Source organism: Propithecus coquereli, unplaced genomic scaffold, assembly GCF_000956105.1.
Source record: "Propithecus coquereli isolate 6110/MARCELLA unplaced genomic scaffold, Pcoq_1.0 Scaffold30, whole genome shotgun sequence".
Lineage (NCBI taxonomy): Eukaryota > Metazoa > Chordata > Mammalia > Primates > Indriidae > Propithecus > Propithecus coquereli.
The window spans coordinates 965,515-978,916 of record NW_012148619.1 but is presented as its reverse complement, the minus strand read 5'-3'; the positions used below and the strand labels follow the sequence as shown (position 1 = coordinate 978,916).

The 13,402-nt window shown below is 46.2% G+C and overlaps 1 protein-coding gene across 1 annotated transcript in view; it reads left to right on the top strand.

Annotated features, from left to right (window-relative positions):
• PRR5L (proline rich 5 like) overlaps nucleotides 1-13,402 on the top strand; it is a 165,309-nt gene that overhangs the window by 56,814 nt on the left and 95,093 nt on the right. The window lies entirely within an intron of this gene.

The following is a 13,402-nucleotide window of genomic DNA, read 5'->3' as shown; positions in this document are numbered from 1 at the left end:
CAAGAACCCAGGATCCCCTTTTCATGTTACTCCTCCACACGAGGCTTCGTCTTCATGGTCCAAGACAGCAGCATCCAGCTTCTGGGCTGCAGGATGGAGAAAGGGACAGAGAAGACAGCAAAAGCACCTGCGCTTGGTCTCTTAAAAGAGGACCTTAGAAGCCCTTCCCTCCTGATCATCCGGTTTACATGCCGTGGGCCATAATCCAGCCACAGAGACTAGTTGCCCAGGAGCCTGGGGAATGTAGTCTTTATCCTGGATGGTTCCGTGTCCTGGGGGAAATTTCATAACTATGGAGGAAGGGGAGGATGGATATTAACGGACAATTAGCAGATTTGATTTTTGGTATCGCCACTTGTATCTTGTCAAAAATGTGCATCTGATCAGATTATCATGTCTGCTTAAAGCTCTTCTGTGGTCTCAGAATACAGAACAAACAAGCTCCTTACCATGGCTCCACAACCTGCCCGATCTGGCCCCTGCCTACCTTTGTATCTTAGTCTCATCTGTTTCAGAGCTCCGGCAAGTATTTGCTGCCTTTAGCTCCTCTGGTCCATCATCAGGGTTTCATTGACTCTGTTTCCCTCTGTGTGGAAACTTTCCCCTGCTTCTTTGTCTAGTTAACTGCTCTGTGTCCTTTGGTTCTCAGCTGATCCTCACGCTTTACACCTACTTTTCCTACATAGCACTCCTCACAGTTGGTAATTTTATATTTGTGGGACAATTTGATCAAGATCTTCCTCACACATTAGACTGTAAGCTCTTTTGTTCACCTTTGTGTTCCAGTGTCTAACTCAGTACCCAGCAAGGCAGAAGGAGCTAAATTTTGGCAGAGTGAGTGAAAGAATGGATGAATGCACTATATATTAATATATAGTATGTACTGTAAATTGAACTGAGGTTGCTAAGGAGCAGTTTTGTAGTTCTACCGATCTCTGAGTGTAAGACAGCTCACTTGCTAATTGTCTTTGTTAGGTGCCAGTTTTGAAAAGCTTAATAGTATTTCATCTGATCATTCGATCTGTATTGCCACCTTCAATGTTTGTTTAAATCACCATCTGGGCTTTAAGCAGAGAACTTTCTATAAATATGGTCTGCTTAGGTGGGGTAGTGGGGTGGGAGACGGTTATGTGAAATCAGTAAAGTTTGTGGAAATAAAAGTTACTGTACAGTTCAACGCCTTTTTCCCTATGGGGGAAATGTGAATTATTTAGGGTAGGAACAGCTCTCAGGCGAGAGCTGCCACAGGTTGTGATGTGGTCACGTTGTTCATTTAACTGGAGAGGCAAAGCTCTGTTGATCTACTTGAGGGGGCAAATTATTCTCAAGTACATGGTATTTATTTAGAATGCAAATACTATATGGTTCGCTTAAGAGGGAGCTTTGACAGGATAATTATAGGATATTAATAGATTCAAAAAACTAGGTTCTCCATAGTGTGACTCGTCGTTGGCCAACTATATAATAAGCAAAATGAAAATCACTTTTCTTTATAAATATTTTCTTATTCAAAGTTTCCTTGATTTACAAAGCTTTGCCAAGTGAATCCTGTTAGTGGGTTTTCTTATAATTTTCAAATGGAAATACACTTATTTCATCTTGTATAAGCCTCAAAACATTAGTCAAAGAAATACACGACTTGAGATGTAAACAGGGGAAGAGGCAGGCAGAGCCCCAGGGGAATTATGGCCATGTGGTTCCAGGTGAGAGCGCCAGCCTGGACACCCCTCTTTTCCATGGGTGCTAAGTGAGCACATCCAAACAAGGCTCATTTTGTACCATTTTCACCAGTTTTGCTATATCTGCCAATTCATCTACTCTGTGTTTCACGGGGGCTGCACAGCTGTGATCTCATCCTTTCTGCAGTGACAGGATGCAGCAACTCTGAGCAGAGGCTGTAGTCTGGAGGCCTCCAGCTGGACCAGGGGCCCTGACCTGTTTTGTTCAGTCTGACCCAGTGTTTAGTAATTTTTTTAATTCATTGTCAGCATTTACAAATTACATGGCACACAAAATCTGGAGTTTTGGCTTCTCTCGAAAAACGGAAAGGTTTTGGAAACATTGGGTCTGTATGCCCATGGGCTCAGGCTGCCAAGCTCAGGTGAAGCATGTGCTAAGTTGGCACGGTCCCCTCCTGCCTGCTACTTGGACACCTGTAGCCACATTCATTTTCCTTTCTAGCCTGCCACAAATACTACTAATCATGAAATGAAGTACACGTGTATATAACACTATGTGTCAGACACCATTCTAAGTGGTTGGCTTTTTGTCACTACGGTTACCTTTGGGAGAAGTACTGTCCCACTGGTGCTGCTTTACAGATAAGGGAATTGAGACCCACACCAGCAGCGGGAGGGCTGGGACTCACACCCTGACATTCTGGCCTCACCACACTGTCACCTCTCAGTGTAGACATTGGAATTTATATCCCTGCTCTAAAAGCAAGGAGGGGACCTGTTCCTGACCCCTATGCTGCCTAAAACTGACACATCAAAAATGCAGAATCCTCGGAGCTGATTTCCTATGCAAAGAACAAGCAAGCAGGAAAAAGCTGTCTTTCCTTATTGCTCTGAACAAAGTTGAACTTGCTCTAGAGATCAGGGCAGTAAAAGGAACCCGAGTGAGCACCTGGCACTGTCTCGGGGGCCATCTCAGAGCCAGCTGTGGCGCAGAGAGCTTTCCTTTATCTCCCTTGGAACAGAGAGAATTAATTAATTCTATTAAGCTTCCATCCAGCTCTCACTTGAAACATTAGCCCGTAAACAAGTGTAATCCATCTCAATCCCTGGTTCTCTCCGGGGAGGCAGGTGGGGTGGGGAGGCAGGTATGAAACGTGACGCCAGGCTGAGCAAGCGTCCTGGCCTTCATGCTGGTGTCCGCGGGGGTCGCCCAGCCTGCCTGAGCACCGCTGGGCTGCGGAGTCCACGGTGTGATAAATGGAGCCTGTTGTACAGAGAGAGATTAATTTGGTCGGGTCACCTGCCTGACAGTCACGGGAAACTGAGCCCTCATTGTGCGCTTGAGCTCAAGTCAGAGTTTCCTTTGGAAGCCTCCATAACTCAGAGGCAGAGGGAGAACAGCTGGTCCGGGGGAGGCGGGGGTGACAGCTGTCCCACGACCAACCTGGAAGCCGGAGATATTCGCTGAGGACTTCTCTGTGCCACGTTCTGTGGCTGCAACAGTGGACGAGCCTCTAGTGTAGTCAGGGTGATCACAAGAGTCCAGACCAGGGCGCTCTTGAGAGTGAGGGACACAGGCTTAACCTGGGTCTATCTGGGGCTAACTGGGACACGTGGTCGCAGTGAGCAGAGCCCTTGAGACCACCTACAGCTTTCAAGACCCTGATTCTGAATCTGGCCAAGTGACTCTGGGCTAGTAAACCTCAGAGCTTGTTTCTTGCTGAACAAAATGGGAACCACCCAGTGCAGAGCTCTCGCCTCTCACGAACGTCACGTCACGGGGATTACATTGGATAATGCAGCGGCTGGAATTTGCCGAGAAGCCCCTCCCCACGAGGGAAGCGCTTGAGGCCAAGTCCTTGGGCTCTATGGGCTGAGTTAGTGTGTTCCTTACCCTGAGATGCCAGGTGGGCTCTGCAAACCAGTACTTAAGGTCTCTGGACTATCAAAGGAATTGTAGAGGCTGAGGGTGGGGAAGAGAAAAAGGAGAAATGAAGAGACAACTGGAAGAGGAAAGAAATGTTTGGTGGCAGTGGGAGGAGACAGTGAACGGAAGTTGTTGAAAGTTACTGCTATGTGGTTTACATTGTGATTCAAAGTCTACGTGCCCATCTCTGCATAATGTCTTCAGGAAAATAGCTGTTGCTCCTGAAAGCCTTTTGGGACGATGCAACAGGCTCAAGGTGGGCGGACAGTGAGAGCAGAGACACCCCCTTTCCCTTGAAGGCTCACTGCGGGTGGATTTGTGAATGCCAAGTTCTTAGCCTCCTACTGGTCCACAGAGACGTCTCTGTAAACCCTGGCTTCTCTTATTACCATTATCTTTATTAGGCAGGCCAGGTTCAGTCCATCAACACCAACCTGGAAATATAAAGCTGGAAACCACTAGGGCAGACAGGAGAGAAAAATACGCCCCGTGAGAACAAAGGGGAGTATTATTATAACACATCATCCCTGGAGAAGCCTAGTGTTCCGCAGAAAGCAATGACTTCAGGAAATCCCAGGCGTCTCCGAGTGTGCCAGGCCTACCTCAGTAAGACGTGGGTGGTACTCTGCCCTCATCAGTTGTTGGCAGAATGAGAAGAATGTTCATTAACCCTGTTATCTGAGCTGAATACTTTCTTGTTCAATTTCTCTGATAAAACCTCCCTGCAAGGAGAGCTCTCAGAATGCCAAGGGAGGCCTCCTTCTGGGATCCCTGAGGTGCAGTGAGACCTGGAAGAGGGGTGGGGCGGGGCACCCTTTCTGCCCTGGGGACCTCAGGTCAGTGCTGACTCTTTGCTCAGCGTTCTGACCCGAGACCCGTGACCGTCCAGTTTTGTCCCCTGTTAAACATGGCCACACTTTTGGAAGGACTGGGAAGAAATAAATTTATAAAAACTAAACAAAAATCCTTCTCTAATATTAGGTGGCTCTAGCATGTTGTTTTTTTCCCCCATAGTCTCTCTTTAAACGCCTGCAAGTACTTTTTTAAATCCCAGTCACGTGCCGTGGACTATGTGCTGGGCACTGCATAGAACAGACTTCGGAAAGTGAATTATTAAGTTGAAAGGCAAGAACAATTCCCTGTTTTAAGAGAGAGCATGGTTTTGCAAAAGGGATTCTTAAAGTGATTGGCAGCTCACAGAGACTCACGACTCAGTATGAAGAGCTGATGATCTCAAAGACAACGGGGCAAAGACCCCAGAATGATTCCTTCAGGACCAAGTTGCGACTGGCTTGCATGATTTGTCTCAGAATTCCAAGTTAATCAGAAATACGTTGACAATTGTTTCAAACGTTGGAAAAAGAAAGAGACAAACTCTAGTTCAAAATATGTAAGGGTGTATATGGAGGAAATATAAAATTCAGAATACAGAGTAACCTACAGTTTTTGCATCAGATTTAATAACCATGTAGTTGCTGAGTGCTTACATGTGACAGGGACTGTCTTTCTTGCTTACAAGTATTATGTGTGTAATTTACTCTAAAATGCTTGCGCATAGACCGTGAGATATTTGTATATATTATTTGAGATTATACCCCATGGGCAGCCATCATTCTAACCAGGCATTCCTGCTCCCAGGGGTCGTCAACTGGCATTATTTCAGATGATCCTCACTCCAAAAGAGCTATTTTAAGTGCTTCAGCTACCTTAACCTTAGAGAAACACCAAATGTTTTGCCAATTAGCAAACTAAATGTCAGAAGTGGGAATTCCATTGGTGAAATTAGTAGCACGTTGATAGGCAGTACTGGGTGTTAGCAAGGGACCCTCAACTACTCTCAGTGAGTGATAATCAAGATGTGTAAATTGGCTAAAAAGTTTTATTACTGACACCTCCACGCCATGTGAAAAGTATATAAGAAGTCTTGACCTCTATATGGTCCTCTATGTAGCTATTTGGAGGATTTCATGGTTGCCTGAGGCTGTCTAAGGATCCCACAACCCTGCCTCTGAAATGTTGTTTCAGTTACCTTGGGGACCCTTTCGTGCAAAGTGGAGATTGGTCTGAACAGCTAAAAAGACATCGAGCAAAGACTTCATTGGGTATGCAATACAGGTAGGAGCTACCTTACTCCTGCTCGCTAATAAAAGTTTAGGAAATGTTGGTAGTGTGGAAAATTTGGACTGAGACTTGCTTTCAGGTGGTAGGAAAACAGCTATACTTCACCCATCAAACTTTACGGTGGCTTCCATCACTTAACAAAAAGAATCTACGAGTAGCGCACATGCATAACCTACACGAACTCCACAATAACTCTGTGCAGTGTAGGCGCCATTATCACCTCCACTTCCTGTTGAGGAAATGGGTCTGGAGGGCTTGAGCCACTTGTCCAAGGTCACAGAGTCAGGATATAAATCTAGGTCATTTGATTCTAAAGTCCATGCTTTTTCTACCACATAGAAATCAGTTTTATGATTGTTTAAATCTTCACTTAAAACATATCATATGGGCCGGGCGTGGTGGCTCACGCCTGTAATCCTAGCACTCTGGGAGGCCAAAGCGGGCAGATCCTTTTAGCTCAGGAGTTCGAGACCAGCCTGAGCAAGAGCGAGACCCTGTCTCTACTAAACATAGAAAGAAATTAGCTGGACAATTAAAATATATAGAGAGAAAAAAGATTAGTTGGGCATGGTGGCATATGCCTGTAGTCCCAGCTACTCAGGAGGCTGAGGCAGCAGGATCGCTTGAGCCCAGGAGTTTGAGGTTGCTGTGAGCTAGGCTGACGCCACGACACTCTAGCCCGGGTAACAAAGTGAGACTCTTGTCTCAAAAAAAAAAAAAATATCATATGCTCACAGGGAAATTGGAAAATATATGAATGTATAAAATAGCCCAATTGCATAACTCAGAGAAAATCCTATTAAGTCTTGGTGTATTACTTCCAGACTTATTTCCATGCACATTTAGTTGGGATTGCACAGTACTTATGGTGTTGTGTCTTGCTTACTTAACATGTTATAAATATCGCTTCATATTACAAAAAAAACTTCATTAACATCATTTTTAAGGTGAACATAATAGTCCGTCCTATGGCTATGTCATACTACCCATTGTGGGACATTTAACTTCATTTGGACTTTTTGCCACCACTGATAACAACACGATGGCGGTCTCTGAGGGTAACCTCTTGTTTACATGTCTTAGTATTCTATCAGGGCAGATCTCTGGAAAGGATATTACTGGGTCAAAGGGTAAGAACAGTTTAATGGACATTATCAGGCATTAAAATAGACCACAGTGCACTCTGCCTTTGTAAGTAACAAAGATAAGCCCTACTTTCTGATTAAACATCAAGATAAATTAGGCCGGGTGTGGTGGCTCATGCCTGTAATCCTAGCACTCCAGGAGGCTGAGGCGGGAGGATCACTTGAGCTCAGGAGTTCAAGACCAGCCTGAGCAAAAGCAAAACCGCGTCTCTACCAAAATAGAACAGATTAGCCAGTCGTGGTGGCGAGTGTCTGTAGTCCCAGCTACTCGGGAGGCTGAGGCAGGAGGATAACTTAAGCCCAGGAGTTTGAGGTTGCTGTAAGCTAGTCTGATGCCACGGCACTCTAGCCTGGGCAAAAGAGTGAGACTCTGTCCAAAAAAAAAAAAAGATAAATTAAAGCCATGAGCATTTTGACAAAAATAGACTGAGCAGCTGCCAGGTTTATTTACTGCTACTTTTCTAACCAGTAGGGGGCAGCACAAATACCAACGGAAATCTCTTCTGGGCCATTGAATTTTGGGAGCATTTTTGCTAAGCTTGTTTAGTTAGCAACAACAAAGTCACCAAATTTAGGGGCAGGGGCCAGAGAGGAAAATCCAGTTTGTAAAGATTTACAGCTTTCAGAAATGTTCCGGAAGACTGTTCCAGATGGCAAAAGGCTGAAGAGAAAAGGGTCTTTCCAGTGTGGGCTTGCATTGGAGGTGAGGAAAGCAGGTCAGGGTGAGAGCAGCAGCAGGAAGAACAGTGTCGGGCAGTAGGATGCATGGTGGTGTTCTGTGCCCAGGGAGAGGTGGTCTGAGGGCTGGGAAGTGAGTTTATCTTCCCAAACAGGATGGCCAGAGGAATAAGGGGGCACGTGACTGCCAGCCTGAGGAAGACCTTTGGAACGACAGGCACACGGTCAGTCATGCGAGGAAGGGAAGTGTTAATGAATCACAGAGAAATATGCTGTGTCTTAAACTACCGCCAAGGGGTGGGTGAGCCGCAGTAAGGAACATGATCGCAATGTACCTGAGCTGAGGTTGTTAACCTAGGGAGTGTGCACCATGGATAGCATCTTTGGGACATCTGTGCGTGGCCTGAACTTATGCAAAATGCATACAGAAAAGCAGACATATCTTGTAGGGAGACAAGATCTATAGCTTTCAGGAGTCTGTGACCCGAAAAAGATTAGAAACAAGTGGTCTGTGAATATCCCTTCCATTTCTGGGATCAAAGGTATCCCCTCCACTAAGCCTAACTCCTCTTCTGTTCCAAGGTGCCTCTTGCCCTGATAGTGGCAGAAAACCCTGCACGGATGCAGCAGTGGGTGCCCCAGCCTAATGCCTGTGTCGTGATGGAGGGCTCAGGAGGAGGTGTGGGTGAGTCGGGTAACAGGGAGTGGCTGCTCAGGGAAAAGCTTTTACGGCACAGCAGAAAAGCTGGGAAGCATCCAGGTAATCTATCAGGACACGATTTCCACTTGGAGGCATACTCCCTTTCCTAAAAGTTTAATTCCTCCCATGGGAAACTAGCAACACCTTCGGCTCGCTATAAGCGCTGCTGGAAAAGGCTTATTGGCACCGGGGGAGCATCACGTTAGAGATTAGGGCTGTATTTCTCTTGAGAGCCCTGGGGATGTCTTATACCCGTTTCTTCTGAAGGACTTAAAAAAATAGATGTTTATGACAGCATAGTCCATAGTGGCAGAAACCAGAAAACAATCTGAGCGCCCATCAATAGTGAAATCATAGAATAAACTGTGGTTCATTCATATTATGACTACTAGATAGCTTTTAAGAGTTTTCGATTTATATGCAGTCACCTAAAGCAGTGGTAACCAACCTTTTTGGCACCAGGGACTGGTTTCGTGGAAGACAATTTTTCCATGGATGGGTGGGGGTGGGGTGCAGGCAGCGGGGTGGAGCTCTGCAGCCCAGTCCCTAACAGGCCACAGACCTGCATCGGTCCACGACCCAGGGGTTGGGGACTGCAGACCTGAAGGGTGTCCATGATATTTCCTTAAGTGAAAAACCAAGTTGGAGTATAGTTCTTAGGACAGGGATGGGCAAACATTTTCCAAAAAGGGCCAAATGTAAATATTTTAGGCTTTGTCGGCCATATGGTTTTTGTCACAACTACTCAGCTCAGCAATTGTAGTGCAAAAGTGGCCACAGATGATACACAAAAGAATAGGCGTGGCTGTGTTCCAATAAAACTTTATTTACAAAAGCAGGTAGTGGGGTCAGATTTAGGCTGCAGGCCATAGTTTGCAGATACTTGGCATAGAGCATGGTATTTTTTTTTTTTTTTTTGAGACAGAGTCTCACTGTGTTGCCTGGGCTAGAGTGCCGTGGCGTCATCCTAGCTCACAGCAACCTCAAACTCCTGGGCTCAAGTATTAGCCTCACGAGTAGCTGGGACTACAGACATGTGCCACCATGCCCAGCTAATTTTTTTTTTATATATATATTTTTAGTTGTCCAATTAATTTCTTTCTAATTTTAGTAGAGATGGGGTCTCGCTCTTGCTCAGGCTGGTTTCGAACTCCTGAGCTCAAACAATCCACCCGCCTCGGCCTCCCAGAGAGCTAGGATTACAGGCGTGAGCCACCGCGCCCGGCCAGAGCATGATATTTTTGAAAAGAATATTTGTGTATTGTGTATATGTTTTGTAAGGATAGACTCCAAACTGTTAACACTGGTTATCTTAGGGAGAACAAGGGTACGATGGGGAGTGGGGTGATTATTCATTTCTTCTTTATTCATTTCTGTTTTCTTTGATTTGAAATGAAACACATTTATTGCTTTTGCAATTTCATTTTCAAATTCCTAGAATGAAATAATGAAGCGTCGGGAATTTCCAACTGTATAGAAATGCCTTTGCCTGTGGAGTAGGACAGTTTTGACTTGATTTAAGGGGGTTTTGGTTGACCACAATCTCCAGAGAAACCAGCAGTTACTAAAAGCCTAACCCATTTTGAGATAATGGTAATGAAAGTATGATGTTATGATTAATAGAGGGAACATTCCCACCGTTTTTTGCACCAGTCAAACCAGGGACAAAAGAGAGTCCAGAGCTCTTTTTTGATTTTGAGGTGCAGGGTTGTAAGGCAGGTGTGGAAAAACTCGACAATTGTTAAAGACAGAGGCGAGGAAGGTGAGGGTGTGGAGGTGTTGTCAAGAGGAGTAGAGCATACTCAGCCTGAAGAAGAGAGGGCAGGCGTGGGGGGTGCGGCAGCTGCCCTCACATCCTAGAGAGGAGAAAGGAAGCATTACCCATGCTCCAGGCTGTGCCCTGGACCACTGACCTCCATCCCTTCTCGTCAAGCAGAGGCTAGTCCAGCCACCAGGGGTACTGGAGGGGATGAGAGCCTTACATGGCCCCCTTTCTAAAATATTCCAGAAGGATCTGGTCTCTGCAGGACTCGGGAGTTGATAAAAAAGTTCCTATGGGGTTTTATGGGGTTTCAGGGCCTGAACTTTGGGGCAGACAGACCTGGGTTTGCAACCTTGGGGAAGGTTTCTAAATCTCTCTAAGCCTCCATGTTTCCTGTGTAAAAGAGAGAAAATGATAAGATAATGGTAATAATACCTATTTCATCTGGTTATTATGAGAATCAAATGAGTCAATACACATCTAGCACTTTCCATGATGCCCGGAACAATAAGTAAGTGCTTAGTGAGTGTTAATAGTTTGTTGTTGGCTCAGTTCTTACTATTGAGGTTGTTACTGCCATAACTGCCAGGTTACTCTTAGTTTACTCCTATAGCTGTGTTTGACAGGCCTGCCCCCTTAACCTCACGACATTTGCCCCGTGGTCTACTTTGACAAAACCAAGCTGATGGCTTGGCTGTGTGGCTTCCTCTGGGCCTTGGTTTCTCATCTGTAAAATAGACTTCATCGTATCTGTTGTTCCTATTTAATAGGACGGAGGATGTACAAAAGACTCCATGGATACGTGCCTGGAGAGTAATGTGAAGGATATTGGTTGCAGGTGACACAATACCCAAAGCCTGGCATTCCCTGCCTCACCTTTCTGTGTATCCAGACTCTGCTCCTCTTTCGACCAACTCAAGTCCTGCTTCCTGCAACCACGCAGGTGTCTCCTTCCAGGAGCCTCTTGCCACTCCTGTCTGCCTTGCCCATTTGGGCTGGTGACTCTACGCTGTATTGCTTTGCATTATAAATGAATCATCTCACAGGACTGCGTCACAGCCACAGCTGGAAGGAAGATCTTAGAGAGCTGGGTCTTTGTCGTGATGTACTTTCACATGAATAGATATTAACAAAAGACTAAGTAAAAACTAATAATAGATGCCAAATTCAGGGAGACTGCCATGTGCTAGACATGGTGCCAGATGTCTTCACAGAGAATTAACATTTCATAATGTCATAATACTCCTGTAAGGTAGGTACCAATGTGCCCCCTTTACTGATGAGCATCGGGGTTCAGGAAATCTGTTGAATAGCTCAGGAGCCCCCCAGGTATATTGAGGCCAATTCTTTCCTATTCTCTCAGGCCAAGCAGAGTATCAGGCACACATACAGCCTATTCGGGGTACCTATGAATAGCACTTCTCTCTGATGAACTGGAGATTTAAAAAATTGTTATTTCTAAAAGCAACTAAGTTACAGTTAAAAAAAAATCCGTATGGGCTTGCACTTGCCTCTTTCTGGCGTCTGTTTAGCAAACAGGCTGCTCACTCACCTGGAACCCACCCAGGGCCAGGAGGGAGGGGAAACAGGAGGCCCAGCCTGACCCAGGTTTCCTGCAGGGAAGTCCAAGGGCTGAGTGTCCCACTTCCGTCTGGTCGATTGTTCATGGGAAGGCAGGCAAGGGGCCTTCTGTTCTTTCTCTGGAATCCCGTGGTGCCCCTCTTTGACAAGCAAGAACAATGAGCTCTTCCCCACCCGCTCACAACGTGTTCCAGGCACATCTTCCCCCCTTCTGTGGCCTTTGTGATGCTTGAACGCATTGTAAGCACACGGGTATACGAATTGATTCTTTCTGAGCCCGTGGCCTGCTGGCGAGGTGTGGGCCTGGGATTTACAGGCCTTACCCATCAGCCGAGAGCCGAGCACCGTAACCCAGGGTTAGTCCTGCTCTCCTGGCTGCAGGGAATGGGTGGTGGGAAATTGCAAGGGGAAAACGGAACCCAGCACTAGAGCGTGAGCAAAGAAGAGGCAACTCTGCTGACTTCGGAGAAACCTCCACGCGGAAGGGATCTAAGGCATGAGTGTTTCTGGGAAGGGGGAGAGAGCATGAGGAGGAGAGAAAACGTACTCAGGTCACATAGGAGGGGCTGCTGGAATCCAGGTTAAAATGTTAACCCTGGAGAAAAGGAGGTTGATTAGGGATTTCTTGCTGTGATCCAGGTGGGGACGGTGGAGGAAGTGTGTGTGTGTGTGTGTGTGTGTGTGTGTGTGTGTGTGTGTGTGTGGTGGGAGGAGGAGGTGGAGAAGTGACAGGGGCAGTTGCAAGAGGTTCTTGAAGGCAAAGATAAAGCCTGACTTGGAATTGGACATAAAGCAGAAGGGTAGGCTAAAAAAAGTTCAAGTTTTAGAAATTCTTAAAACTAGAGAGTTTTAGAGATATAAGGGCTAACCTCCCTTCCTCCCCCGCCCCCTTTTACAGATGAAAAGTTGAGCCCAGGGAGGTTAAACCACTTTCCTGCCTCAGTAACTCGTGTTAGTACCCAGTTTCAGGGCCAGCAGTTAGATCCTGGACCCTCGGGCTGGATCCCTAGAGTTTCCCTGTTCCTTCCTTTCAGCTCAGAGGGCGATGCTAACCCTGGGTTGTAACACTTGGCACTGGGGTAAACAGTGGGGCTGATACGACCCTGGCCCTCCTCAGCCACCAGGGTACTCTTTTAGGAAGAACAAACCCTGATATCGGCATTCTCAACCTTAGCACCGTTGACATTTTGGGCCCAATATCTCCTGGCTGTAGGTGACTGTCTTGTGCATTACAGGATGTTTAGCAGCGTTCCTGTCCTGTGTGGCCTATGGTGTTCAGCAGTATTCTTGCTGCTAGATGCCATTGGCATCTTCTTCCCTCTCTCCCTACCCCTACGGTTGTGACATTTAAAAATGTCTCCAGACATTGCGAAATGTCCCCAGAGGAGTGGGCGTGGAAAGACAAAATCACCCTGTTTGGGAACCAGTGTCTCCCATCGATGAGCTTCAGCATCACGTGGGGCAAAGAAAACCATAAAATCGTAAAGGTTGAAGCTCTTGTACCATTCGTTGAGAATTAAATGGTTCATATTCTCCAAATAATCTTTAGAAAGGTGATTTGTTCATTCATTCAACAACTATGGCTTCTTTATGTGCCAGGAGCTGCCGAAGTCTTTGGGGAGAGAGGAGTGAGAGTTGGACTATAGAGATTTATAGTCAAGCTCGGTGATGCAGTGAAAATGTGGGACCAACCCTGGGGCTTCAAGAGTCCCACAGGGAAAGGGAGAAGGGAGAGAAGCCAGAGAAGGCAAAGACTCAGCAGTCAGAAGTGGCTACAAAGGCAGGAGAGAGCACTGCTGCAGGAGTCAA